We start from the raw sequence: 26,454 nt of genomic DNA, 5'->3' as shown, positions 1-26,454 counted from the left end.
CGGATTGTAATTGTTTGCTTCTGCACGTAGTTTACGGAATAATAATTTTCTCAACAGCGGGTAAACAAGAACAGTTGGAAGAGTTGTTGAGAGCTGCTGTTGGCTTCTAATGAATGAAGTGCTGAATATTCAATGGAATGGTCTCGAGACTCGTTCTCTGTACTAAAGGCTGACTAAAAGTAAATTGGTACGCACAAAAAGACCTGTAATTCGTGAGTCAATAAGTTTAAAAAGTCCATTAATGGTTGCTTTACAGTACTTTTATTAAAACTTCAAAGTTACAGCATTAGATCGTTACATTTCTCCAGTTCAACAAAATCTCGAACCTTTCTCTTGATGGAGCCCATCAGTGCCCGTACAGTGGAAACGGCCACGGAATCAGCGCATTTATGCAATTTTACCCGCATTTGCTGGATGTCCTTGACTGCCCCGCCGTTTCGTCGAAGACGCTGCTTTGAAATTGCCCAGTATTTTTCGATGGGTCGAAATTCCGGACAATTCGGAGGATTCATTAGCTTGGGGACAAAACCGATCTTGTTGGCAGCATACCACTCCAGAACCACCTTGGTGACTTTGCCCCTATGCTTGCGGATGAACGGCCAATAAACGCTTTTTCAGGCATTCTTCGATGTCAACTTGGGATGTCATCGTCGAGGATGTGACGAATGGTTCCGTTTTCAGGCCACAATTGCAAATCGCTTGCAATTGGAAGCTGCTTAAGGTGATACGATACGTCACGCTTTTTTTGCTTTTTTTCTCTCGTTTCTATGTGTCAGTGAAATGAGTATCATTGATGCTGTAGGGGTGTGAGTGGACATCATGCACTGTCGCAACTACCGTAAACATAGCTGCTAGAGTTCGTTATTAATATGTCGAATGTCTAGTTATCATCTAATATTGACACCATTACTACATTTCTATTCAATTTGCCAAAATTAACGATCTACCACCTCCCAAGGACATCCCTTTCTATACAGAAAAATATCATACGCCTAGTCACCAAGGACAACCAAGTCAAGTAATCATAGTAGTTGATTAATTCAAAGCCACACTTTGTACACTTCGGTTACACACGACCGGTCCAAAAATGATTCCAGCACTCAAACCTCCAGGTACATGGTAAGAAAAAAGTACCCAAAAGTAAGTTATTTTCACACATCTCGACACTTTATTGCAGGAAGCCAAAAGTAGGCAAAGTGAGTCAAAGTAGTTTTCATTTACTTGTATTCAAATCTTATGGTATTGAAAATTCGCTTTCTACCCAAAAGTAAGTCAGTTATACCCAAGAGTAGGTGAATATGATTGTGATAATACTCAAAGTCAAAAGTAGGTAAATGTGAACTGGCCGCTAGATATGTTTTATCTTATCGTGAATGTTTATGTTTTTACATCATTCTTTTCCAGCCTTTTTAATATCAGCTGATGGCTTCGACCAGTGCAACCATAATGACAAATATGTTTTCTATAGAAGATTTGTAGGTTTATTTACGTCCATTTCTTTTCTGGAAAATCAAAATAAGAAATTGTTTTTAATTTGTATTAGTGACGGTTTCTAAATTGAACACAGTTGAAGAACCTTCAAAAGCAATAAAAGCATTGTTTTTACACACTTTGTTTCAATTAAATCGACAACACTGGATACGATGGTAGATGATTTGTACACACACCTTCGTAATGTGATGTGTAGAAAAAAGGTAAACAAAACAGTTTCAGCTTGAAGAATTATTCGCGGCTCGCGTTTTTAGCGATGCAAATGATATTACTTAAGTAAATATCGTCTTTAAAAGTGCATTAACTTGAAAGTGCTTGTAGAAGCACGCGTCGTAATTGTTTTTAGTGTGGTTCTGAGAAGTGAAAGCTAGTGAAAACAGTTATTTAAATTTCACGCCCAGAGCAGAAGAAAATCAGCTGATCGTACTTTTTAATGCAAATATTACCAATGCGTGAATGAATTGGTAATATTTTTGTGGAAAAGTATTGAAATATGTATCCAGATCTTATTCATACAATTCAGGCCCATTTTTTAAGGTATGTAGTTAGTAATTTATTGTTTCGTAGGAAGATGTCTTTCGTACGCATACCAAAACACGTTTATTTAATGATTGTAGGGACAGCCATTGTTGCATGACGTGCCGTATCACCTTAAAATCGAGTTGGACGTATGTTTTGTCATTGATCAAAGTGCAGCCCTTGTGTTTCGTCAAAACACGGTCGTACAAAAGCCTTGCACGCTTTTTGGTCACGGAATTCTGCTCTATGTGCCGGTTCGGATGTTTACTGGCTTGTACCTTCTGACCACATCTCGGATCGAAAGAACGGGGTTGGCTTTAACGCACCTCAACACCTTGCTGCCCAGCTGACGATCCCTGGTTCCAGTTTTTTCGTAGGTCCGCTGATTCCTTTCCACACTCAGGGTTTCCTTGTAGGTTTTGAACACTCGACAATTTATTGTTTTCGGCATCTTCAGTACTTTGGCCAGCTTGGAACCGGACCCCTCCGGATTTTCCAGGTGTGTTTGTGCACACCTGTTCACCCTTCTTTCGAGCTCCATTTGACGTTATTTCTGAACGCGGTCGACTACTTTGATCAAACTTGCACCAGTTGTTCTCTATAGAAGTGTAAACAAATCACTGTCAAATATTTTCGATTCCCACCACTAGAGGCGTGCTAGCGACGCGTGAGGGGCGTACCATTTTACTTTTGGTCAGCCTTTATTATTAGGTCGAAAATCTATTTAATTTGATCGAAATCACTTTATGGTGACGGCAACGTTACAATCATTTCCCATAACCCAACGATGCCACCCAGGTGATTCCTTTGTTCATCCATGTTTCTTTTGTACCTTGCACTTTGCACAGCATTCTTATCCCAATAGCCCTCCAATTTGTCCCTGTCCCTGTCCTCGAAATCCCTTGTGTTTGCGGTCAACGTGGGATGTCGATATTCGGACGAGAGTATGGGTGTGCTAGATGTGCACTATCAGACAATATTGATTCAATGTTATGTGACTTTTTACTCGCAGAGCAGAAAAGCTTTCAAATACATGAAATATCCACTCTCGTGACAAGGCGGTCTTGGACACCGAAAAACGTGTGCTGTGTACATTTGCTGTCGTTCTGTTGTCTATCTGGACCGATTTTGGTGCAAAGAGAAAAATGGTATAAGTACCTATAGGGATTTCATTTTGATTATGTTGCAATTTTCCTGCTATATTTCCACAGCATCCGATACCGGTTGAAGTGGGCTATCAAGATTCAAGAACACCTGACTTTCTCATGTCCCATGAGGGCCCTCAGCTCCATTAGTGTTCCATTTGGAATTCAATTAACCCTCTCACCGTCGGTACCGTCCCACCTGACGTGACTTTTGATAGCCTGAATAGCAGGAAATGGTCTATCAATTATCACCGTACATTCATTGGTAAATGGAGTCCCCTTTTTATTTAATATAAATATCTTCTAAACAAGCGGTCAAAGTTGTATAAAATTGAAATCTATATTCAGAACCACACACGTTCTGGGGGTAGTACTCGGGTGTCATGCTGGGGATCTGCTCTCAAGTCAGAGTTCATTTTCGCTCAATATTCAGCACAGCATGAAGTATCAACATTGGAAAAGAGGGCAGTTTAGCTGGGATGTGTCGGCGAACGTGAGTCGCAAATTAAATCCGTCATATGTCAATCAACAGCAATATGACCGACACGGGACGTGCTTTCTCTCACTGTTGTAGCGTACACTCAGTTGTGTGATATATATCTGCAGAGTGATGTCCCTTGGCACGTGTTGGTTATTGAAATGAAATTTGGTACTTCGACACCGTTGATCCAAAAGTGTATACAGGTCAGCTGTGTTTTTCATGATAGCTTTAAAATTGATAGCACCAATGTGTTCCACAAATCCACTGAATCTTTTAGGTAGGTATTTAAATTGATAAATTGGTGTTCGAAAAAACAGGAAATGCAAGGACAAGGAATTTGAAGCAAGAAGAGCAATTATGGTCAATATAATAATTTTACAGAGTTTCATCATAGTAAAAGACCACTAACTTTATTCCGCTCTGAATGATCGTATAACTGAACAATTTGCATACAGTCCTGTTGTTTAGATCTTCTAGGATAAACCTATAACTATCCTTTGGAGGTGATTCGTAACCTGATCTCTAAAATAATCAAAGACTAAGCCAAGTGACGAATCGACCAGACGCGACCTCAATTAGGCGTAACTACCCAACAAACAATTTGGGTTTTATGCGGGTTCTTTAGACCATGATTTAGACTTGTAGAATGCTATAAAACCTCTATAAAGCTTGAAATGTTACTTGGGCGGGAATGACCCTAGCTGACAAGACATAAACCATCTGAAGTATGGGTAGGGAGATTACTATATCCTATTACTTTGCTTATTTACGGGTAAAAGTTTTAACAACTATACTGCCCATAATCCGATATCAGTCCCATATGGAAAAGAGGGCATTGAGAAAATTCCCATGTAAATATTTGAAAAATCATAGTAAAATATTATTTTTTCAAATTGAAATCAGTTACTATGAATGTTTTGTTATATGATCGAAAAATATGGCGATCCAAACAGCAGAACTGTAACTTAACCTCTGGAGGATCGAATTTCAGGATGGGACTGAAATGCGATTACTTTGCTTGATGAGACAAACTGATTTTATGTTGTTTTCACATTTTTTCAGTCGCTAACGTTGTTATCCTAAAATAAACGAAAATCCATATAAGACTGATATGCGATTATAGGCAGTATATTCATTGATCGATAAAATTCTCATGGGTAATACTTCCATACGTTGATTATGGAATCCGAGCCGCACAGAGGGTCATAAGGGTATCGGCCACCGTAGTAGTTTTATCAGTGGTCGTTTACCTTGTTTGATTCCGTAACGCTTCACCACTTCGTTGATCAGCCAACCGACATTCAGTTCCATGACTCGTTCCTCCTCGTTACTGACATCGATGAATTCCGGAGGTAGAATCTTTACCGGTGTTTGCTTTCCTACCATCGACAGCGGTACAGCTTTTACAGGTGTTCTCTGGCCGGCATTGCTTTTCGCCACAGACTTCATACTTCTCTCCATTCGTTGAACTGTCTGACCGTGTAGACATTTTAAACCCCATGTCTACCAGGGACGTCTAATTTCGGTTCAAACTCCCACTAGAACGCTGGCGACGCATCTTTGACTGAGTCGATGGCTTTCGGGAGAAACTTCTCCTGGAATCGTTCATCAGAATCTGAAGAGCATCTTGACCAGTGTCCTTTGCTGATGCACGCTCGCTTCGTCTACTTTCCACCGTCACCTGTGGTTCATCCGAATTCTCATCATCAGTGTTGGGAAAATATAAAAAAAAATCAACTCTCACCAATGCCCAAGATCACGCTTGATTTTCGTAGACAAAAAGCAACAAGCAAACAACTGCGGTTGATTTTGCAAGCTGTGATATTGCAGCTCGGAATATCAAGCTAACAAAACTCACCAGCTGCAAATCTCAACAAACTATGGTGAGATTGAGTTTCATTATTTTTACTTTACACCCGAACGCAACTGAAACTTTCATAACGGCTGGCAGCAGTCACTTCGTGTCTGCCATCGGTGAAGAGTAAAAAGAGATAGCAAACAATACTTTCTCTTCCTAAGAAAACGATGTGCAACGGAATCCTTTTTGTGTCGAGTCAACTCTCAGCTTGATTCTTGCACGTTGTGAATAGTCTCGCAATATCAAAGGGGCTTGTAAAATCAATATCGAGCATGATATTTTGTTCCAGTATTACGCGTGATATTGAGAGCGTATGAGAGCGGAAAAATATCATTTAATTGATTATTTTGCCATCATACTTCAATCCAGTAGAAGTTATTGTCCTGTCGTAAATTGGAAGTGCCTCCCCCGGAGAACGTTCTCGCTCGAAGCTTTGATTCGGTGGCCGAGGCCGTTGCTTATTAGGTTCAGTGTAGTCGTTTTCCGAGAGAATTTGGGAGTAACGAGCCGAGAGTCACGACAGTTACGATCTGGGATATGATTCCACTGCTTGTTGTTTTGTTTCTTCAAAACATGTGAACAGTCAAAATTACCGGGGTGCCAAACATACACATTTATTTCGTTTTCGTTTTTGCTACACTACACCGGTGTAGTGTTAGCAGCAATAAGCGTGAGTCATTGACAGCTCATTATCATTTGTTTGCAAACAAAGGTGCTACCGATAGCTACACCCTCAATTTTTTTCGGTGTTCGGTGGTGTAGCACCGGTGTAGCTACACCGCAAAAACGAAAACAGCATTATAAATACCTAATCTTACACGTGACGGAATTCATCTTTGACATAAAGGGGTCGTCCATTAATTATGTCACACATTTAGGGGGGAGGGTTTTTTTTGAAAACTGTGACGAGCCATACAAAAAAAAAAAAAAAAAAAAATAAGGGCCATACAAAACATGTGGGAGGGAGGGTTGAAAATGGACCAAATTTGAGTGACATAATTAATGGACCATCCCAAAGGATGAGACGTAAACAAACATGTCATGTAAAATTAAGTGCTCCGAGACTGAAAAGTTTGAAAGTACGTTTGATTGAGCTAATTTTGCGTCTATTATGACTCAATTTTATGTCAAAATTGACGCTCGTAAATGTCAGTCTTAGAGCACCAAAATTTACATTAATTTTTCTAAGTTTGTACCACAAACAAAAATTCAGTCTGATGACACTCTCACCACTGCCGGCACACGTGAGGTACACCGAGAAAAAAGTTGGTGCAAAATAAGTGTGTAGAGTGACCACCCCTTGACCTCAATCCCAATCTACTATTGTATCACTTGCACTTTTACTAATTCACTATTCACTTTTAATATTTACTTTCACTGTCACGTATAAAAAAAAAACTATAACTGATACGTATAACATTTACTACTTGCTAATTTCTTCAGTGTCTACTCATAGAAAGAAGTTTACAAACAGTAAACGTAGCACGTATCTGTTATAGTTTTTTTTTTAATAAGTGACAGTGAAAGTAAAAAGTTAAAGTGAATTCGTGAAAGTGCAAGTGATACAATAGTAGTATAATCAAAAGGAAAAACAACGTAGTAAGGAACACCATTATTCTACTAAAACGCTCATCAAACCATTTAGACTTTGTCACGTGCGCAATTTAATGGATTTTGTGTTTTTTTTTTATGCAAGAACAAATATTTGTTGTTGTTTAAAAATTTATTTATATTAATTTCGAAATAAAACGATATATGATTAATTCTGAAACATTACGCAAGATGTAAATGATTTTCGATTTTATATAATTTTCGATTCATTTTTTGGAATCTCCCCTTTAATGACCCAAAGAAAAGATGTGACAAAATAAGACTTTGTATCAGCAAAATGAACAACGCAGTTTTCCGGTTTTTTCCGGAAATTTGGAAATTTTTCCGATTGTGCTTAATTCATTCAAATTAAGCATAAAACCGAATGCGATTGAGTAAAAAAGAGCAATAGGTAAAATGGATCATAACTAAGACTTAAGAAGCATTTTTCCTGGATTTTGAATTTGGTTTTGTGTTCATCAAATTTGTATAACTATCTTCAAAAATTCGCTCAAAAGTATGTAAAGGACTTTATTGGATTGTTCTCAAACATTGCCTTCAGAATCGGTTCCCTTCACATGACTTGTTTTAGAATAAATTTGAGATTCTCTTTGGGAACCCCATGACAATTTTTTCATACCAATCCAGAATTTCTCTGCAGAACAAATTTTATATTAAAATTATAATAATCTGTCCTTAGATTATTTTGAGTTTTATTTTCGTGCCCAGAATTCACTGAAACTTTTTGTCCATTTTTTTTATTCGCTTGAATTTTCCTTGGACTTCGCATGTAATTCACGCAATATTCATAAACAGCACAGTCTTGCTTAAAAGATGCGTCCATAGCTGCCACGATGCGACTAAGTTAAGAGAGGCCCCTGGTAATTCATTTAAAACGGTTCGCAGAATTCTTTTGGAATTGTACCTTCAACATTCTATTCGCTTAGTACGTTTCAGAAATCCTGGAATCCACTTCACAATCGTCATGGAATTTTCCTCTGATCCCTCACAATTAAGTTGGAGTTCTAGTCAAAACTTACGTAGAGCTCTTCACGAAAATCCCATGGAAATTTACTTTTAAATTGTTTGGTGTTATCTCTACAGGGTAAGTGAACCAGTTTTTGGCTCAAGAGGTTGCCCAATTGGCCCTTAATGTTCAATTCGTAACATTTTTTACCAAATTTATTGTCATAATATTATGTCTACACGATTAAAGCCATTGGACTTTATTTAAAATTTGAGCTAGGCAATTTTGTCAAAATTTGGAGCACTAGTGCCAAAACTGGCTCGCTTACCCTAATTCATTCTTAATTCAAAACTTACGAAATTCTTTCATTAGGTCTTCTATGTGACCTTATCGTGAAAATCTAGTGCAGTAGTAGGGTTTAGGTCCCCCCATATTTACTGCAATGGGTGACCTTCTCAAACTTTCCTGAAACTTTGAATAATTGTTCATTTTTGACAATCCTTTACGTTCGTGTTGTCATTTAAATTTGGCGTGTTTGATTTTTGCCATTTTTTTTCGAAATAGTGTGTTCGATATTTTTTTTTGTAATAAATCATGACACGAAAATGTTACTTCTAATCGAGACGACGTCAGAGACAAAGTTTTAGGAAGTCTTATTATGAAAAATGCACATAGTTAAAAAAACATTCAAATAGGGTTACGGTATGTAATGTGGGTCTAGTCCTTTCATTCGGCCTATCACGCAAATAAATAATTAATTAAGGAATATTACACAAAAAATAAGGAAAATATTGATCACTGATGATTGATAAATGTGTACCACACACAAATCAATTTATATCACAACATTTCAATACATTTTCAGCTCTCGTAAGTAATAAAACTGGTTGAGAATATCACTCTGTTCGGAGTTTTTAGCCGCCATGACTTCTAAGGTTAAGATGGGAAGGTTGCACTGACGATCATCAAATGGCCTGATTATGGCATTTATTGAATGGAATTACCTGATAATACACACTAGACGTAAAACTCACAGTTACTGTTTGAATATTTTATGTTTATTTTAATTGTTTAACAACGTTTTCACAAGTAAATCATGGACCCAACTTTAGGGACACATTTCTTTTCTATGTTCCTAACTTTGGCCCATGAAATTCATTTGACAGCATATAGCAATAAGAGTAACGTCAACAATGTGGTTTGCATTTGGATGATAAGGAACGAACAGGAAGGGAGATTTTTTCTGCCAAATCTGTATAATGAACATCACAATGTTTTGATTTAGATATTCTGCGGTCGAAAGACGATAAGCGAAATTTTTAATTTTTAATTTTTAACTTGAGTGATTTAATGTAGTTTTCGTAAAATTTTCTCTAAGAAATGTTTTGAGGAATGAAGAGTATTAAGTTAACAGTGATAGTGATAAAAAAAAAATACATAAGAAAACGTTACCAAGAGCGTTTTTTTTGAGAATCAAACAGGATAGGACGAAGTTGCATCCATAAATAGACCCAATTTGGGGACAATAGACCGATATTACATACATTTCCCTGGTGAGTTTTTGTCTTAAAAAAAGTAAGTTTTTCAACTTTTTGCGGTTCCTGATAGCAAACGACATGATAAGCATATCTAAGCATACCATTTAGCAGTAGAATATCGTTTGCAGGTAAATTAATTGATGAGTTATGATTAAAAACGTAATCTATGGCTGCATATTAGACCGAGGTTAGGGACGTATACCCTAACTTATATTAAAATACAATCATCAGAAACATCACAATTTAATAAACCATTTACAATAAAGCGTGCATATACAAATATGAAGCAAACCATCACACAGTGATCGATTTTGTCTGTGTTTTGAAGGGCCTTTTGATTCGCCTGCTCACTCACAGAAAGAGATGATTCCCAAACAATACGAATCACAACAGATTCAGAGGCAGGGCCCAGCAAAGTCACTTTCAATCGAAAATCGTCAAGCGACGACGAAGGTGTCAACCATCACTTTCAATTGAAAGTCATTCTGTCTTCTCTTCGAGCAGATCCCCTTCAACATCAACAGAACCAACGATCTGACTCGTGTTCATTTCGTCTTTCATTGTCAAACGAACTTGCTTTCGCTGAAGCAAAGCTGTTCGATCCAAATTTGCGCAGTTTTTTTTGTTGATTGCTCACTCATTTAAGCGCATGTGCATAGATCTGTGCACGTAGATGTCGAATTCTTCGTTATAGGGTGGTTTGTTTACCCATCAATGTAGGTATTTTTGTGAAATTCTATCAAATACCCATGCATATGCTTTTTTTTAGAATCAAGGGAATGCCTAGAAGCCGGAAATTGATATCCGATGCCATTGTAAAACCGAAGACGGCGGCTTCCGATTTCAGGAAAAGTGTAAATTTTTTGAACGCGAATGACACGTAGATGCCGAAAATCGATGTCAGACGCCATATTTAAATCCAAGATGGCGACTTCTGGATCAGAAAAAAAATCTAAGATAGCGGCTTTTGTAAACTGCTGTCAAATACCGATCAATGTCAGTATTTTGGAATCGGGGGGACATTTAGAGCCTGGAAATCAATTTCCGATGCCATCTTGAAATTCAAGATGGTGGCTTCTGATTTTAGAAGAAGTATCAAATACCCTACAAATGGAGTCGAATATTGATTTTCAGCATCTACGCGTCGTCCCCGTTCCGAAAATACCCATATCTTAGGGTATTTGAGTGAAACCCGATGGCAACCATATTGGATTTCTTAATGGCGTTCGATATAGATTTTCGGCATCTATCCGTAGTTTCCGTTCCGAAAATGCCCATATTTTAGGGTATTTGATACATTTTTCTGACTCCCGATGGCAGCCATCTTGGATTCCAAAATGGCGTCGAACATCGATTGTCAGCATCTACGCGTCCTCACCATTCCGAAAATACCCATATCTTAGGGCATTTGACACTTTTTCTGACCCCGATGGCCGCCATCTTGGACTCCAGAATGGCCTCGTTAGTTTAATGTTCGTTTAATATAAAATAACATTTTGTTACTACATATAATCCGGATGCTATGCGGATCGGCAACCGATATTGTGCGGATACTATCCGGTTACTATATGTTGATGCCTGACGACGCGACACGTGACAAGTCGAATGAGCCCCGAATTGAAGTGAAAGTGACAAAAACGAAGGGAGCAGTTTTCGAGTCATTCATTGCGTCAATTGAAACAAGCCTTTGCTGAACTGATGCAGTTGACGAACAAAACAAGCGATATTCAAGTCATTTTTGACAGGAGGAATGTTCATCGTGACTCAAAAACAAGAAACACAATGACTTACACGAAAACGATATTGCTCGAAATGAAGCGATTCTGCGGAGAGTTCATTTTCTTTTCTTTGTTTCGAAAATGTAGAACAATCAGAGGACTGTTTTGTGGAATCCTTACTTACCTTACCAATCAGGTTAAGGCCTTGTTGTTCTCTGCTGTCCGAAGAAGTCGTCTCAATTTTACTCGTTCCATAGCCACACTTCGCCAGCCTCGTAGTCTGCGAAGGGTCCGCAGGTCTTGTTCCTGTTGGGTCGCTTTCGAGAACGATTTTCACTGAGTCGTCGTGCGGCATTTTTACCGTAGTCGCCCAATTTTTGCTATGTGGACGATGGATGGTTCTCCCAGCAGCTGGTGCAATTCGTGGTTCATACGCCTCCTCCACGTTCCGGCATCCATCTGCACTCCACCGTAGATGGTACGCAACACCTTCCGTTCGAAAACACCAAGGGTGCGTCGGTCCTCCACGAGCATAGTCCAGGTCTCGTGGCCGTTGAGGACCACCGGTCTAATCAGCGTCTGATAGATGGTCAACTTCGTACGACGGCGAATTTTATTCAACCGGAGCGAGTTCAAAGTAGGCACGATTCCCTTCCATAATGCGTCTTTAAATTTCTCTGCTGGTATCATTTTCGGCGGTCACCAGTGAGCCCAAATACACGAACTCATCGACCTCCTCGATTTCGTCACCGTAAATCTGAACTCGGGGTAGGAGACTAGCATTGTCTTCCCTTGAACCTCTTCCTCTCATGTATTTCGTCTTCGATGCATTGATGGCAAGTCCAATCCGCCTAGCTTCAGCCTTCAGTCTGATGTACATTTCCGCCATCTTCTCAAAGTTCCATGCCATGATGTCGATGTCATCGGCGAGGTCAAGAAGCTGCATGGGCTTTCGGAAGATCGTGTCACTCGTGTCTATCCCTGCTCTGCTGATCACACCTTCTAACGCGATGTTGAATAGCAGACACGACCTCACCTTGCCGTAACCCCCTTCGAGATTCAAAGGGACTCGAGAGTGTCCCCGATACTCGAACAACGGACATCACTCGATCCGTCGTCGCGTTGACCAATCGCGTCAGTTTATCCGGAAATCCGTACTCGTGCATAAGCCATAGCTGATCTTGATCGATTGTGTCGTATGCGGATTTGAAATCGATGGAAAAATGATGTAAGGGCACGTTGTATTCGCGGCATTTCTGCAGAACCTTCCAAATCGTGAAATTCTGGTCCGTGGTAGCGTGGGAACCCATGAGTTCCACCTGATATTGCCCCACGAACTATCTTGCAAGTGGCGACAGGCGGCGGCATAGAATTTGAGAGAGTACCTTGTAGGCGGCGCTCAACAGTGTGATCGCGCGGTAGTTGCAGCAATCCAGCTTGTCGCCCTTTTTTTAGATTGGGCATACGACACCTTCCATCCACTCCTCCTCCCAAATCTTGACAATTACCCAGTGCAGCGCTCTGGCCAGTACTTCACCACCTATTTTAATAGCTCACTTGGTAGTTGATCACACCAGTGTTGCTTTGTTGTTCTTCGGCCGACCGATCTCCTCCTCAACTACTTGAAGATCGGGGCCGGTAGTCTGTCGTCTTCTGCGCGTGCTCCAAGGTCTGTTGCCGTGCCACCTTTGGTTTCTGCTGCATCACCGTTGAGTTGCTCGTTATAGCACTGCTTCCACCTCTCAATCACCTCACACTCGTTCGTGAGAGGGTTACCGTCCAAGTCCTTGCACATATAAGCTTACGGCACGTAGCTTTTGCGCGAACTATTTAGCTTCTCGTACAACTTCCATGTGTTGTTCACGCGGAACAGATTTTCCATCGTCTCGCGATCTCGGTCTTCATGCTGACGCTTCTTCATTCGGAAAACCGAGTTTTGTCTGTTCCGCGCTTGTCTGTATCGCTCCACATTCAATCTCGTGCAGCATTCTCGCCCGTGCTGCATTACTAACAGTTTGCATTTGCCGTCAAACCAGTCATTACTTCGGTCCGGGATTGCAGTACCTAGTGCCGTTGCAGCAGTACTAGCTATGACGGAAAGGATGTCCCTCCACCAGCCATCTTCAAGAGTAGCTTCCGTGGGTAGTGCAACTTCCAGCTGCTGCGCATAATCCTGGGCAACTCTGGCGTCCCGTAATTGCTCAATGTTGGGTCGCGGCGTTCAACTTCGACGGGTGTTATGCACCGTCGAGAGTTTTGAGCGCATGCATACTGCAACTAGGTAATGGTCCGAATCTACATATATTCGCACTGCGGTACGTGCGGAAGTTGATCATGTCGGAGAAGAATTTTCCGTCGATTAGAACGTGATCGATTTTCTATGTGTTGGTCAGGTGATCTCCAGGTGGCTTTGTGGATATCCTTGCGGGGGAAAAAGGTACAAGGTACTTCGGACTTGCATACCCCGAGAGACTACAAAGGTCATGCATCGTTGGCCTTTGTCGTTCGAAAACATAGTTGACTTCTTCTGGGTACATCATTTCATTTCGATAGCTTCATGTTGCCGTTCGTGAATTATCGTCGGTTGGAGCAGTTTGTTGCTATGCGCGGTGACTTAGTGGCAACCGTTTTTGCTTACTGATCAGAACACCGTGGGTTATATCTCAGACCCTTTTACGTAACTGAGTTGATAGGATCGATGCGATTTCTTAGTGTTTTTTAAAGCACGATCACATAATTTACCAAATAGGTTACCAAGACGAACCTTATACTTGCCCTCATATTTCCTATGATGCTCACGGAAGTGGGTAGGTCTTTTCAGCTTCTAATAATGTGTGTATTGTGCTAAAAAAATTCCTTTCACTCTCCATAATTGACGTGCACTCGGACGTGTCCAGCGCCGGAATGGCACAAAATACTTGAGATCATCAGTCAGTATGACTGATTGCTTACAATACTTACTTTACATCAAGTCTCCAGTAATTGGTTCAATGAAACTTTTAGTTTAAAAAAACGTTCAAACGGATTTGCCCTATTCTCAGCAGACCCACTCCATAATCAAGCCAGTTGACTGCACAATCAAGCCTTCATTTAGCTAAAAAGCTAGAATGTTACCCTCTTTTTACTTTCAAGTGTTCCCCGTAACGTACTTATCAACCCGAAGAAATTGTAGACTAGCAATACCCTGTCGACGGAATGGGCTTAATTACAATAATGTTTACCTCACTTCCGGCGACAACCTTTTTTTTTGCTTTTGTTTCATCCTAGACACGAAACGACGCAACCTTCAAATGATTTGGGTAGACGAGGTCCTCCGGTCAATACCGGTGGTAAAAAGAGGCTCTAAATAGCGACTACGTGGGCATCTTTTTTTTGCTCGTGGGATGAAATCGAACAACCGATACCGGAAAATAAAAAGTTGCTAAAGAGAGACTAAGCGAACCGAACCGGTGATGGCATCGTTTCACAAAACTTGTCCAACTGGAAAGTCACAGATAATTTCTAATGGTCCGTTTCGAAAGTGGTGTGGAGAGGAGGACGGGCCCAGTGACACTCCTTTTGCTGCCCTCCGAGTGACAGAAAATAAAAATACTGAGCACGGTTCGACGAGCCGATCAATCAAAATGGGAATTCAATCGGGCCATTGTCGAGAGTTTTCCGGCGAGGGGGCATGATTGGTGAAAATAAGCTGTAGCTATTTATTTAACTTTAAAATTGAAACATAGTTCACCTAGTTGTATTTCTATTTGTTCAGCTGGGTTTGTTTCGTGGCGTTTTCGTTCGATTCGCGATGTGTAGGTGCCCATTAGACTGATGCAAATTTTGACATTTTCGCTCCACAGTGCTCAAACGGTTCCAAATCGGGTCCTGATTAGTCTCCCAAAATTTGAACTCATTTGATAAGAAACTGACTTGGCACAAACCATTTGAAGTTTATATGGAAATTACTATAGGAAAACCAAATGTTTTGTTCATATCCATCTAACAACTTATCATATCGCTCTGCTTTAAAAAAATGATAACTGAACTCGTAGAAAATTTTCTCAGCTACAACTTTGTCCTGAATCACTTTTCAATATAATGTAAGCATCAAAAGTTATCAATAATTCAAGCCACTAATGTCTTACGATTATGCTCAATCAACTGTTCAGCAGGCAACATTGGTGTTTCTGGCGCTTGGAATAGAGCACAAAAATCATGGCTACTATGTCACACTGCAAGATACAGTGTTGCTCACAAAACAGCTGCTTGATCATGCCATAAGATTATCAATCTCTTAAACAATTAATAACTATTTTATTTGACGTTTGGCTCAATAACTATATTCTGCTAAGTTGAAGCTGAAATTTTTTTCCATAAGTATAGCTTTTGAATTTTTGAACAGTGCAATATGGAAAAAGGTAAGAAGACGATGAACAAAAAGTTTGGATTTCCCATAGTAATTTCCATATAAACTTCAAATGGTTTGTGCCAAGTCAGTTTCTTTTCAAATGAGTTCAAATTTTGGGAGACTAATCAGGACCCGATTTGGAACCTTTTGAGCACTGTGGAGCGAAAATGTCAAAATTTGCATCAGTCTAGTGCCCATGCAAAGTGAATTTCTCTGTCCAACCAATCTGGACGATCCCTTGATTGGATTTTACGACATCCAGGGAATTATATCACCACCCAGTCCCCTACTTCTATCCCCTCCGACTGCGAGCAAGTGGAATTGGACTATCATACACCCATCAGCCCATCCCACATCCATTCCAAATCAAATTAGGTAGACTTCCGAAAATCGTGCTAAAATTAAGCTCTCGCATAATTCAACTTTCCACGAAACAAAGGCACCGTGAGACACAGTGCCAGTGCAGAATATATATTAGTGCTTGGCTCGCCATTTCCCAGCGGAACTGAATAGTAGATCACCATTAGCCACCCACCGAAGCCGAGCTGTGCCAGATGGAGGCGGATGGTGTTTCTGTCATGAAAACGAACACTTTTATGCAGAATTTATTGCATGCACATCAAAACAGCATGACTGCCGATTGCTTGCCAGCTCGGACCATCAGAGAGCATCTATGCAGCTGCTTTAACTTTCCAGTTTATCCAGTTTGCAATATTTGCTTTCGCTTTGGTCCTTTGTTATGGTAGCACAGGCAGCTGAGAAAATCAACAACGATGCTCTGCTGCTCGACAAACAGCACTCTCTGGTTCCTCATAGATAAAAAACTAACTCATACAAAGAGCTGAGTAATGACTAAAATCATCAATTATATCAGCAGCAGCAGCACTCGAACCAAGACACACACACACAATTTAAATTTCCAATTATATCTTTAATCGCCCCAATCAAGGGCGGGAGTCACGTGGTAACAGCATCGGCGCACTTCGCAAGGACAAAGTTTCCCTCCCACCTTCCAATTAATGGGAGTCTCTATACATTTAGCCCGCAACAAGGGCAGGATATAAGTTTAATAATTGATGATGACATGGCGGCGTACTTGCGCTGAGTCACACCAATCAATCTGGGAGTAACGCCAGAGCAGTATAGTGAGAAACGCCAACATCAGCTCGAGTTTGGCACCGTCAATTGGATCGTCGTGGGTCAAGATTTATAGCCAACCAGTTGAAGGTTTGATTTATGGCCCTCCTGTGACAATCTTGAGTGTGGTAGCGGAAGAGTGCTGGTAGTGAAAAATTAGCTTTAAGGAAATACGTACGTGACCACGCGAAGGCGAAGTGAGCTGTAAGTGGTTTTATTGGTGAGGAATGAGGTGCTACAGTTGAAGGTGATGCGTCACATCGCGTTCTAATTTAATCTAAACAATTTCAATATGTTTTTCTTGAAAAAAAAAAACGTTGCTGCCTAATCCAATCCTGTGTTTCATCACAGACAAACAGACGTAAATATTTAAATAAATTTTCCGATGAACACCCCTAGATTCAACGCAAGATCCTTGCCAGAGAGTGCGGCTTTGGTTCAAAGGAGAACCCAAGCGATACTGACAACCCGGGGTAGCATAAACAGGAAAGCGCATACGTTAGATCGTAATCAAAACAAAAACCGATTATTATTCACCGAACGTGTTAGTGCGATCTTTAGCAAAAAATGGAATTCCTCTAAAATATTTTAACTATTTTGTTTGTATTACTTCTGCGTGAAGTTAACGATTAGATAGTTAAAGATGCTAAGCGTCAAATAACAGAGTTGAAGTGGTAATTTTATACGACAGATGGAGAAGATGGCAAAGCAAATTTGTGCATGCATCTCACAACACTCGACAAAGAGCGTGTAGGTCTCCCATTTACTCCGCACACTCTTTTCCAACTAATCTGTGAGAAAGCGATCCGCACAATGAGCGGTACACTCCGTGCGGCGCAGGGAGCGACAAGCGCTAATGTCTTATTTGAATTCTTTGCGGACTTTGCTTACCACGACTGCAGGGATAGGAGATGATGAAGGGCATAACGAAGAAGAATTTTGTCTTTTTGCTGGGTTTCTCATTTGCAACCCTACACTGAGTAGCGCTCTTTGCGTCGGAGCCGTCGGAGCGATGGCTGCACATTGAGCTTTCGTTATTTCTGGGGTGTGTTTCTGTCTTCTCTTCTTCTGCTTCAAACTTGTGTAGGGTGAAACACAAGCAAACTTTATGTTAGGGGGGATACCACTCACCATCCCTCTCCAACTGGGGAGTTTGGTAAAGAGAGATGATCAACCCGATTCGTACCTACCTCAAAGTTGTCCTTGCTCGCTTTTTACTCTCTTTATACAATTTTCACACTACCGTACTCTAATGTAACTATTAACTCTATACTTTCCTTCATCTATCGTAAAAAATTACCACTTTAAGTCTATTATTTGAGGCTTAGCATCTTCAACTATCTAAAATTTTGTTATAAAAGTGAAATAAAATCGTAGGTTATTGAAAGTTAGTGAGAATAGTTATGGTACAAGTACCGGTCAGAATTAGATTGCCTAACCAATTGATTTAAACTGTGAAGATACACGTTTGATTCACAGTAAGTCCTTCCTTTTATTATTAACTAGATAACATTCAAAGATTATGTACAATTGAGTGAAAACTATGTACACTTGATTAACCTACCAATTTGAACTCTGATTTTGACCAATAGAGAATCGATATGTCAATCTGTGCCATCGTAAAGCGAGATCCATTTGAAAGAGGGAGACGGAATGGAAACCAAATTTAAGTATTTGAAAATCTAAATAGGGTAAATGTCGGCTTCGGCACCCATTGACTGTTTTCGGCAACCAAAATTTAAACGTTAATTTCACTATGTTTTCCCATCAACACACTTCCCTGAATGCATCCAAACGATTCTTTAGTCTTTCAGCTTCAATCTGATTGTATGTGTACGTCTGAGCAGTCCTGTTATGGCAGATTTTTATTCGAATGAAGCATACGTACTCTAAAATGGGGTTGATTTCAAGTTGCCGATAATAGAACAGCTGGTTAACACGCAGTTCTAATGGGAAGGTTGCCGAAGAAAACGAGGCTGCCGACAATAGTCACACTCACCTGAGAAGTTTGGAGCGTTGTAAAAACGCTTTCAAACAGTTTTGAAGAATTCTGTCGATTAAAATGGATAGAGAAGCAAGCAGCAAATGAATGTAAACCAACAGACACGTCATATATGTGCGTGACGCTGAGAAAATGCTAATAGAAGTGTGGACACTGCTTAGATTGACGAGAATACGTAAATTCCCCTATGTAAACTAAAATCTATAAATATAAATTTGTTTAAGCTTTGATCAGCTGTTAGAGTAGACGGTGATTCCAACGACAAGTGCTTGCTGAAGCCGAACATTAAACTCATAGAATTTATGCCTCAAAAGGATGGACTCGATCGTGTGAGATTCCATGATATGCATGGCCCACTTAGTAATAGAACAACATCATTTGGGTCTATTTTGGATTTGAAAACGGGTTTCACTCAAGTGGATACTATTATTCGTCTAGGTTTCGAAGGAATTCTCGAACTTTTCCCTTAATACGACCCATCAAGCGGCGCACATCGATCTAGTCCACTGTTTTGGTGATTTTATCCCACAATTTTTTTCATCTGAGCTGCCGTTTTGATGACTGTACTTTTTACCTTCAGTTTCCTCCTCATAATTGCCCAATAGTTTTAAATGGGCCTAAACTGGGGACAATTGGGCGGATTGAGGGTTTTCGGAACAAACTGGACTCCGTTGTCAATGTATCATTGTTGTACTCGCAAGATCCGACCAAAATGTCACCGGACCATCATGTGACTGAATGAAGGGTAGAACTCGCTTCTGGAGACATTCGGTTTTGTAACCCTCCGAGTTCATCATTTTCTCAGTGACGAAAACCTATGTCTTCTGACTGCAGCTGTAAATTCCCTGCCAGATCATATATTTTCGTGCGAATTTATCTGCCTTAACAAATTTGAATCTGCCAGGGACACCACCTCGAGCCTTAGCCTTGTAAAATTTTGGTCCTGAAAGCTGTCCGAAGTCAGCTTTTACATAAGGCCTGTACTCGAAAGAAATGCACCAGACAAAAGTGTTCGCCAAAAATTTATTTTAAGTCGGATTTTCTTGAAACTTTCAGGGAATGAACTAATACATATGGATTATGTTTCGGCATAATTACTTTATTCAATGTCCTTTCCATCGCTGAAAGCCCGTACCTTTCCCTTAAGACCCCTCATTACATTTTGTGCAATGGTGGAGCCGACCTTTTTGGTCACTATCATCCATTCTTTCTTCAATCCAGCTCGTTCTTAAACACCTTCGACGGTTTTCGAACTTTGGCCTTCATTATGGCCCAAAATCTTTCCACCGAACGAATCTCTGGTGAATTTGGGGGGTTTGCGGTTTTTGGTACAAAAACAACGTTATTGTCTCTGTACCAATCCAACGTCGATCGCGCGTAATGGCATGATGCCAGGTCCGGCCAAAATAATGGGTGATTCCCAGTTGTCTTCCGATCCATCTCATGGTCGCAGTCGGATTTTCCATGACGGCGCGCAAAATTCTCCGGCGATTTTCTTCTTGTTTCGATGACATCTCGTTGGTCGTTGTCGAGTTGGTCAACAGGTTGTCATACAGCTTTCGAGCACGGGTTCTAGCTACGGTATTCTGCTTGAGTGATCGTTTTGGTTGCATCCTGGCGTGGTGTGCCTGTAAGCCTGCACTGTACAACGGGCGGCATCATACTTTTTACTCAAATCACGAGCGGACATACCTGGGTTGCTCCTGATGGGCCTCATGGCCTTTCCATGGAGCTGACGGCTGGCAGTTCCACTCTGGCGTTTCCTTTGAGGCTTCCGATTCGTTGTCAAGGTTTCCCTGTACGTTTTGAGCACGGGGCATACAGTGTTTCTAGGAAAATTCAACACTTTAGCCAGCTTGGACGCGGATCACTATAAATTTTTCAGGTGACTGCGCATGATTTTTTTCTACGCGCTTCTTGCATGGTGACTATCTCCAAAACAAAAACGTTTTATGAACTGAAAAATACACTGTTATTGTTATTGTTGTTTCGTAAATGCTTTACTAGCAAATGCAATTGGTAATTCAAAATCGCCATAAGGTTGAGTCAGTAATGCTCCGCAAGCTACCTTGGACGCAGCTGTCGTGATTAGGAAGTCTTTTTGGTAATCAGGAAACTGTAGGATATGTGGTGATAGCACTTTATTCTTTAGAGTTTCGAATGAATTTTGGCATTCTTCATCTCATTTGAATATTGTTTTTTTTTTGCGTAGTAGTTTGTTTAATGGATTGGCTATGTCCGAGAAATTTTTGATGATGCGGCGATAGGAGTTGCAAAAAGCAACAAATCGTCGAACTTCGTCTGCATTTTTGGGTACCGGATAGTTTAAAATTGTTGAGTGTTTGGATTTATCACGCTGTATGCCATCCTTTGAAATATGGTGACCTAGATAAGTCACTTCATTTTTAAAGAAATTACATTTGTTTGGGTTTAATTTAAGGTTGAAGTCACGTAAGTGTTTTGAAATACTTTTCGTAGATTTGCTGTGTGGAACATCCTATTATGATGATGTCATCTATGTAAAGGAATGCTCATTGTGGGGGCAAACCACTTAAAGCGATAGACATCATCCTTTGAAATGAGTTTGGACTAATATTAAGACCAAAAGAAAGTCTATTGAATTCGTAATGGCCTGTATCAGTTGAAAAAGCAGTGTAATGCTTTGATTTTTTGTCTAGCGGAATTTGATGAAATCCGGACCTTAAGTCGAGTGTAGAAAAGTATCTTGCTCGACCAAGTTGATCCAAGATTTCATCTATCCGAGGTAGGGGAAATTTATCAGGGGATATATTTTTGTTCAGTTGGCGGTAGTCGATTACAAGTCACCTTTTTTTACTTTCACCTGAAGATGATTTCTTTGGGACGAGTAAAATAGGCGAGTTGTAAGGTGACGTTTAGTTTTGAATTATTCCTTCCTTTAACATAGTTTGTACTTGATTATTGATTTTTTGTTTTTGAGATTCTGGTAATCTGTAATTTTTAATATAAAGGGGTTTGTTGTCTTTGAGCGTTATATTTTGTTTGTAAAAGTTATTTTCTGTTAATAAATCGTTTTGCAGTGAGAAAATATCGTTAAATTCCATGCAAAGCTTTTCAAGTTTGTCTTTGACATCAGGGTCATTATTTTCGATTTTCAACTCATTCTTCAATTTCTGTGTTCATTCTTTTGAACAAACATTATTTAAATTATTAGGAATAGTGCAATAGTAAAAATTTGAAAAGGTTCATGTTTTGGAGCAAAATTTACTGGTAATGAAATGTCTTCAGATGTAGTGTTGATAATTTTAACAAAAAGGTTTCCTTTCTTCACTATAGTATTTGCACAATATACTCCAGGGCATATTTCTTCAGAAAGTATTACATTATCTTCATGTACGTCGATATTGTTCAGTTGTTGTATGATTTCGCATCTACCAGGTACACCATTTGAACTAATTTGCCTGTTTATTATTGGAATGTTAAATGTTTCAGATTGATTTGACAAAATCACTAGCCAGGATTCATAATCAACTTTGCATTTATGTTTCACCAGGAAATTTGGTCCAAGAATTCCATCGGTTGGAATCGGGAAGTCATTTCCGACTATGTGAAACATTTGAGGTATCTTGATGTTATTCAGTATTATATTTGCTTGCGTAGTTCCTATTGAACTTACAATTCCTTGTCCTATTCCACTTATATCACACTTTTGACTGGGGTAGTAGATTTGAGTTCTCTTGACTAATCCAGCTTTGATATCTGATATGTCCGATCCGCAATCGACAATAGATGACAATTTCAAGTCAGCCATATCAACCATTACTTGAACATAATTTGTGGCAGACACATTTATTGTAAATGCTGCCCTAGCTGCACACCTGTGCACACCAATGCTGCCACAGCTGGACACCTGATATTTGATGATTGTGGAATATGTTGTTGTTGTTGTAATTGGTTTGTTGGTAGAATAGGTAGTTGTTGAGTTCTTTGTTGCGCAGCCGGTTGATAAAGCATACCGTTTTGCTGTGCTAGGAGCATATGTGGAGTGAATTGACCTCGGTGGTTCCAATTTCCTCTTTGGGTTCCGAAATTTCCGCGCTGGGGGGATAATTTCCACGATTGAATTGGTTGTGTGGATAATTTCCACGATTGGATTGTTAATTTTGGTAGTTATTTCTTCGTTCATGGTAATTAAATTGTGAACCATTTCCTTGCGTATAATTTCCACGTGTTTTATTTTGCATTCCACCACGTCCTCGAGAATAATTTACTCTACTTGTAAATATTTGCGCATTTGAACTATGCGTATTAATATTTGAGTTGCTGGTTGATGCATCATTTTCCAAAAGTTTTTGGAAGGCGTCATTTATTTTAGTGAAGGTCCCAGCCTTCAGAATGATTTTAGTATCATTATTCTTTGTGCCTTTTATGGGGGCTTCAACTCCCTTTTTTTATGGCCATTGTATTTGCTCTATCTACTGGAATTTGTTCTTTTATGTAGATAGTTTTTAGTTGAGAGGTGAGTTTTTCCACCTCATTGCAGAAACTTTCAGCAGAATCTTTCTGCTTTAGTGTGCTTAATTTTGCGATTCAGTTGTCGGATGTAACTTTTGTTTCGCAATGTTGCTTAATTGTGTCTAATAGGGCTTGGAGGTCGTTGGCATTAGCAATAATTTGCCTGGCAAGGCCTGTTAAGCGCGTTTTTACAAATCGCAATACTGTAACCCGAGCGGCTGCTTGCTGTGCAGGAGTTGCTGCCGCAAACTCACTTTCAACCGTATCATTAAATAATTTTACGGCGTCGACGAATGCGTCTTAATTTTCAGGTGCACCCTCGTACATTTGTACTAGGGTGGTACCTCGTTTTATATCAACTTTTGGCGTCGCCATAATTACTGTATTTTGTTTTTCCAAGGTTTGCTTATTTTCTGATAATTTCCGATTTAATATTTGGTTAATTTCACAATGTGTCTCACGGGAAACTTTTATCAAGAATTGTAAGTTGTTAATTGGTATTTCATCTTCGTATTTAACTAAATTGTTTTGAATTTCAGTAAAAAGTTCTTTAGTGTAATTTAATTTAGCTAACAACGTTTCAGCCCTACAATTTTTATATCTGGATTTTTTTTAGATTGTTCAGGATTTTAATTAAAGTTTGCACTTCACTTTCTATGTGTTCTATCATTAATATAGTAATATGCTTACTTACATAGCCCTTTCGTTGATAAGATGATACCGATGCTCCGCGCCCTAATGCTTCTCTTGATGTATATGATGATTAAATTTGCTCCCGATGAAAACGAAACGTCGTGGTTTCATTGGATTCCCGATGTAAAGACCGCTGACGGCTTGCTGTTTATTTTGACTCCTCTTTCACGTTAATACATTCGTACAAGTTGTAATTGTCACAACACGGGTGTACGCTTCAGCGCACTTGTAGGCGTCGATGACGACGACAATGATGATGATTTCGCTGGCATCACTAAATCTCTTCATTTCTGGACACTGAACTTTGGTGTTCTTAATGTTGTTAATTGCTCTTCCACGCAGTAACTAGAATTTGTTTCTTGATGATGAGTTTGGAGTTTTATCACTGAATCGTCTGTGCACTGGTTCAAGTTAGTTTTACTAGGGAAAAATAACTTGCATTCGTTTCTTCTATACTTCCGCTACGTTTTCCATACTTTTCGCGAACTTAAAGGCACGCTTTCTTTCTCGACGTTGTTGCATTGAATATAGGGTGATTAGCAATTGTATTGCTACTATGATTAAGATGATAATTAATAAAAATTCATTGTTCGCGAGCTCTTGCGTATTGAAGATCCTTATTTGTGGATCAGCGTTGTGTGTTACAGCTGATTTTGAGTTTGGCTTGTCCATGCTGGGGTATTCACTGCTTTATGATTCTTTGTATGTTTGGTTCACTTTGTACAAATTGTTTTAAGCAGAGTCACTTTTCACAATAAAGCTGAACTGAATATTCAAGTAACCGTAGTAATTTCGGTAATCGAGAGTAATAAAAGTAATTTCAAAGTAATTAAGAAATTTTAATTAATTTAAAAGTAATCAGAGTAATTTTTGGAAATCTGACTGGCATTGACCAGTAATTAACTCTGGTAGGAACCCCTCGCAAAAGAGTTCCATTACTAAGTGGGCCATAGTTTAAGTCGAATCAAATAACCCAAGTAACAATTTGGGTTTTATGAGGGTTCTGTAGACTATGATTTAGACTTGTAGAATGCTTTAAAACCTCGATAAAACTTGCAATGCTACTTGGGAAGCGAGATGGTACAGTGCGATGCTTGCCAATTGTGGGCTCATTTCTCCTGCGTCGGAGCGACGGACGCTATAAAAGATGCAGATTGGAACTGTGACAAGTACAGAAATGAACTACCGAAAGCACCGAAAAAGACCGGAAGCAAGAAAGGGAGCTCGAAGTCCAAAAGCGAAGGTGGAACTTTTATTTCGGAGTCGACCATAGGTCTGAACGATGCAATACGCAAGATGGAGGAAGAACAACGCGTTTGGAGGACGAGATGATTCTGCGAGAGAAGCGTCTCAAGATGGAACGTATTCTTCTGGAAAAGCGGAGGCAGAAGGAGAAGGAGTTTATCGAAAAGAAGCTGCAGCAAGACAGGAAGCTGAAACAGCAGCAGCTGACGGAGGAACGGGAGATGATGCAGAGACAGCTGGCAGCAGAAGCCAAGTTCGCAAGCGAGTGTAAGAAGATACACGAGCAGTTTTAAGACGCGAAGAAGGTCATCGTGGAAAATCTTGCCAAGCCAGGCTGGAGGCGACAAATTGAAATACGAGAAGGAAATGTCGGTCGAGAAGAAGGTTCAGTTCTGCTGGAAGTATCAGGAGCAAAGTCGGAGTGGAGCAATATCAAAATGTCCCTATCCGGTAGCGGAAAAAGAAAATGATGACGAAATCAACGATGAAGAAGGAGAAGAACTGGAAAAAGAAGCAGAAGAAGATGAGTGGGAGGAATCAGATAATTGTTCTAAAGCTGGCAATCTCGGCCTATCTCGTGAGGATCGTGAGTTGATCAAATGGATTCTAGCGAAATCGAAGTTGCAAGCCCTGGGAGCTCTAAGGGTGTGTCTAAGAATTTGGGCGAATCAGAGAAGTGGCCAATATTCATCAGTTGTTATTAATACACCACCAAGGCTTGTGGTTTCTCCAAATTAGTTAACCTAAAGTGGCTTCAAGATTGCCTTCAAGGCGATGCTCTCGAAGCTGTCCGGAGCCGATTTATCCTTTCTAGAGTCTGTTCCGGATGTCATCAATGATCTTCGTCGCATTTTTGGCATACCGGAGAAACCGTCTTAAGAACGCTTCTAACGAAGGTCTGAAGTGCACAAGCGCCGAGAGTCGATCGCCTGGAAACTTTCATGCAGTTCGGAATAACAGTGAAGCAGCTGTGGGATCACTTGAAGGCTGCCAAACTAACGGACCACCTCAATAATCCTATGTTAGCTCAAGAGCTGGTCGAGAAGTTGTCGTCGAATTACAAAATGGATTGGGTCCGTTTTAAGCGGAACAAGATTAGTACCCCTCTGAGAATCTTCACAGATTTAATAAATTTAAATGAGAATCTTCAAAGATTTAATAAAAAATAATGATCCTGACCAGATAG

General features: G+C 40.0%; 1 protein-coding gene across 1 annotated transcript in view; it reads right to left on the bottom strand.

The window, feature by feature from the left end:
• LOC135702540 (uncharacterized) overlaps nt 1–26,454 on the bottom strand; it is a 733,060-nt gene that overhangs the window by 86,635 nt on the left and 619,971 nt on the right. The window lies entirely within an intron of this gene.

This window comes from Ochlerotatus camptorhynchus, unplaced genomic scaffold (assembly GCF_037179485.1).
Source record: "Ochlerotatus camptorhynchus isolate MF236.1 unplaced genomic scaffold, CSIRO-AGI_Acam_v1.1 ptg000193l, whole genome shotgun sequence".
Classification (NCBI taxonomy): domain Eukaryota; kingdom Metazoa; phylum Arthropoda; class Insecta; order Diptera; family Culicidae; genus Ochlerotatus; species Ochlerotatus camptorhynchus.
The sequence above is the reverse complement of the archived record's forward strand: the minus strand, read 5'-3'. Positions and strand labels throughout refer to the sequence as shown.